Genomic DNA, 5,023 nt, shown 5'->3' with positions numbered 1-5,023 from the left:
AGAAAAAAAACTTGATGAAAAAGCATAATATAATCTGAGATAAAAAGCTAACACCGAAGAAGTTTTGACCGGCAAAAACGAGAAAATAAAAAAAAAAGAACAGAACAGATTGTGCATGCTCTAAATAGATGCATGTTCGAAGTGCAAAATACAACTCAAAATTTACTAAAAACAATCTATCGCTCATTGAAGATAAGAAAAAATTGTGTAGGAGCTTATAAAAACTATTTTTAGGATTCTGGGTAAAAAATGATAAAAAAATGTTGAGTCAATACGATTACTTGTATAAGATCCGATTTATATAGGATTATAAATATCATTCCTATTGCTAGAAGAATTTAAAAAAATAAAAAGTATTAAACTAACTTAAAAGATATAAGCTCCTACTAAACATATTATTTTACCATAAAAAGTAAGCGATCATATATTTTTATACTTACTAAATATTAGGAGGTATGTTTATAAAAATAAATAGAAAATTAAATTTTGAACGAAATAACCACTTACCTGATCAAATAGAGAAAGTCAGAAATGGAAGTGATTTTAGGTCAATATATATATCAATAACTTTTACATGATAATACAAAATAATCTGAATAAAAACTTCAGCAAAGTAGAAGGTCAAGGTATTTTAACAGAAAACGAACTAGACACGTATGGCCGATACGAGTAGTTAAAGAAATAGTGTTAATGAACACAGCTCTGTGATTAAGAAAAATACAAAATCTCAATGTTGCGCAGATATATCAGCAAAAAAGCGTATTAAAAATAAGTCATCATTATCTAAAGGCTTTCCTTGAAAAACAGAACTTCACGAAATATATTAAATCAATTTATTGGTGTGATAATAAGCAAGTCGTAAAAAACAGCAGGTAATTGTATAAATTTATCCTATAGATGCGTAAATTTATAAAAATATTACAGGCGGTAATTCATCCTACTCTATCGTAATATATGGGACCACTATGCAGGTTAACAAATTATTTACACCCTTCGGTTTATGTATAAAGAAGCATACCAATATTTTAAACACAAAATTTTATGTTTACTAATCATATGAAGCTTGTCTCAAAAGGATCGGAAAACTTAAAGCTATAACGAAAAAACGATACGATATTTCAAGAGCCCTGGACTAGAAATCAGCAAAAACATCAGCACTAAATTATCACTGGTGTAGCAAGCCATCGTGATTTGAGATGGTAAAAATTATTTCAATTATTTGGGTATACTAGAAGACGGTATATCTATAATTTTACCGGAAACGTATAAAGATATGAAAAAAAAACAGCCTTGAAACCACAAAATATGTACATAAAGAAGTAAATGCAAAAAACGTATATAATCGTTAAAAATACAAGCGATCTCGCTTTTTAACAACTATATAGGTTTTCTTAATTCTGACCCGCAAAATTAGTAAAAATAGTAGATTATGTGTATAATTTCAAATTTAAATACCTGTTTGAATCAAAGGTCAGAAATAAAAGCTTTTTATCAAAAACAAGAGAACTGGAAAGTGGGCTCTATTACATTGAATTCTTATGATAAAGGCGCCTTTTAAAAATAAAAAGACTCAAAGAACGAAAAATTAATTTCTTAATACAGCTGAAACTTATAAGAATATAATGATATAATAAGTTACATTACGTATATAAATGTATTTTAGTGTCAAATATGTCTAAAAGAGTTAAGAGTATAGTATTTCGAGCTTTAAAAAAAAGTTTATTGTGAAATATCTATGAAAAGCGATCTTATCAGTTTTCTCTGAGAATGGAACGTTTTTCATTGCGTAATAAAACCACACTTCTGAATAGGCAAAAATTCGAATGTGAAGCTAAAGAAGAATCAAGACTATATTTATAAAGTGACTAACATGATTTTATGAATTAAAATGCTATTATTGGTTAGAAGCCTTAAAAACAGTAATTAATTTTACCATAATATGCAAAAGATGCTTGCTTATGACTACACGCGAAGAAATAGCCAAAAGTAAGAAGAATACAATGTACTTTTGTCTTTAAATTTGACCACAAAGTTATAAGAAAATAATGAGACATCAGGTATAAGAAATCATTGAAAATTAATTGTCGGTCATAAAAGTAGATGCTAAGATGAAAACATATATAAAATATTAGCACTACCAATCAGATTTATTTCGGCGAAAGAATACAAATTCGATTGCATTTTTCGAAGTCGGTAATGTGTGTTATCTAAAACTTAAAGATGTTTAAAAAAACCAAGAAAAGACAAGCTATTAGTACCTAAACTCTTTTACATATATAATTCAAATTTATATTGGTGTTCTATGTCATATAATATGATTGTTTGGTACAAAATACTATAGTTGTATATTAAGAATCGGTAATACCAACAGTAGTATAGGCAAATACACAAACAATAGTATTGAGGAAAGTTATTATCATATGTGAACTATGCGAAGAAGATCTATTGAATACCAACGTAAGATTTATGTTCTTTAAGAAAGCATAATCAGATATAAATATAGATCAATCTAAAGTTTTGCGCAAAAAACATAAACATTTACAATAAAAATTGTCAACGAAGTTGCATAATATATACATCAATAATTGTAATAATTATAGAATTTCCCAAAAGATTCTTAAAATTACGTTAAAATTCACAAAAAAAATCCAATTGGCTAGATAAGATAAAAAAAGTAAGCTTTATATAATAGTTTAGCTTCAATGGTTTTTTTAGTAAAAAAAAACACGATTGAATATGCATTGGTGGGTTTTAAATGTCCAAAACTAGCATTAATCGTCAAATAATTTTTTGTAATGTATTTAAATTATGATTTCTACTTTAAGAATTTTTATTTGTGTTGTGGGTTCTTTTATGTCTATGATGATTTACCGCATTATGAACCTTTTAAAGCATATAAAATCACATTATAATAGCCTATGTTTAGTTTATTATATCGCATCTTTAGCAAAAAAAATTAATGTAAAAATCACCTTAATTGAACTTTTTGTTGAAAATATATCCCTCTATGTATATTTTTGTGCTTTCTTATGTTTTTATTGCAATTTCTAGCTTTTTAATCTGACATATTTCAATTTATATATATAATGAAATTTAAATTGAAAAACTTACAACAAAGGTTGCAAAATAAGTTATTAAATTTGAGAAATATTATTAAAAAAATGTAATATTAAATGTTATTTTATATGCAATAAAAACCAAAAATATAGTGATAATAATTAAATTGTGCAGAGAATAAAAAAGAAACATGGATTCATTATAGTAATGATAAAATGAACAATGTTTATAAAAGAAATTTTTTGCAGCAAATATTAATTTTTAAATAAATTTCTTGCATTTTATTACTTAAAATGTATTTATATGTAATAAATGTACCTTGGGATTGAGAAAAACCATTGAATTAATATGTCTCAAAAGAAGGTTGATTATTTAAGAATACTTTGGAGAGGTGAATATAGCCGAAAGTAAAAATACGCTGTGCGTACAAGAATGAAGCAAGCTGTGCCTGAGAACAAAAACTAAAATTACAATTATAAAATTAGCCCTTTAAAAGAAATACTTATTTATGTAATAAATCTATATGACATAACAATATAACCCATATTGTAACAACAATTCGGAATTTACTGCTTTCTCATAAATATAAAAAAAAAATTTTCATTTACATACAATCTACTAAAATATAATTTACGCTGACGATACTATAATCAAAGATTTATACACGAAACCTTATATATAAATGCTTTGAAACAATAAATTTTATATTCTCTAAGATTATTTTTATTTATTTAATTGTAGTTGCGTATTTTCCCATTATATCAAGGCACAATAATTTTACGGAAAAAGATCATCAATTTATTTAAATTACATAAAATATTTATACAATTATTTTTAAATAAGCTGTAAAAAGATAAAATATAATTAGAGTGAACAATGTAATATATATGTAAAATGCGAATAAAATTTTATTTATTATGCATATATCTATGTATTCTAAAAGTATATTCGATTCATGATCCAATAAATTTTTATTATCATCAAAACATAAGTATTCTCTTTGTAAAACTATAGATATTATCTGTATTAATATCTTTAAACTTATATAATACTTTTACTAAACGAAAAAAACGAAAAATAATTTATATTAATGTTAAGTATTATAAACAATTATTTTTTATTTGTTACCCTTTTTATAATTGACTTTTTACTGTTTTTCTTTTCATATAAAACTTTTTATAGATCTACCAGCATCAATCGTTCGTGTAAGTGCAGAAATTCTAACAGAAGCCGAGGCGTACATATAATCAACTGGTTTGTGGGGATCGGCCAATGAATAAGTATTGAAATAAGATGATATAAAATAAATCTTTGCAAAGCGATTGCTCTTTCAAGAAGAATAAACAAAGTCTCTTAATTATTGCCATTTAAAGTTATTATCTGTTGGTGAGTGGATCATAAATAAATTAATCGATAAATTTTTTATTTATGGCTAAATTAAGTCATAGCTTTCTTTTTCGTTCTCGAGCAAACATTATTGATTTCCTGCTCATACATCGTAATTATACTTTAAGTTATCTTATCCTCTCCAAGGTCTTCTTAATTACCTCTCGTTCTATCTATATATAAATTAAAGGTGTTTTTTAGACTCGAAGGTTTGTATATATGCCTCGATCTGATTCGTGACATCTAATTCCTTTAGGTACATAACTAAATAATATACTTATTTATTTTTAAAATATGATTTTATAAAAGGAAGTATTATGTGTGAAACTGAAATTAATTTGTCTATCAATTACAATAAGTTTTTTAAAATCCACAAATAAAATTTTTGAAGAAAATATTTTTTTGAACCCCAACAAGGGATTTTTTTAAATAAGTAAATGGTTATTTAATATTATTTTATATAAATTTTGCTTATTTCGTTGGAAAATCATAATACATTTGGGAATATCAGCTTAGGCAGAAACGTACCCGTAAACAATAAGATTGAAACATACACTTGAATTAACAAGTATTGGAAGTA

The sequence above is a fragment of the Rhyacophila brunnea genome, unplaced genomic scaffold (genome assembly GCF_057557595.1).
Source record: "Rhyacophila brunnea isolate RB1 unplaced genomic scaffold, BYU_Rbru_1.0 scaffold_178, whole genome shotgun sequence".
In the NCBI taxonomy this organism is placed as follows: Eukaryota; Metazoa; Arthropoda; class Insecta; order Trichoptera; family Rhyacophilidae; genus Rhyacophila; species Rhyacophila brunnea.
Note: the sequence above shows the minus strand (reverse complement) of the source record.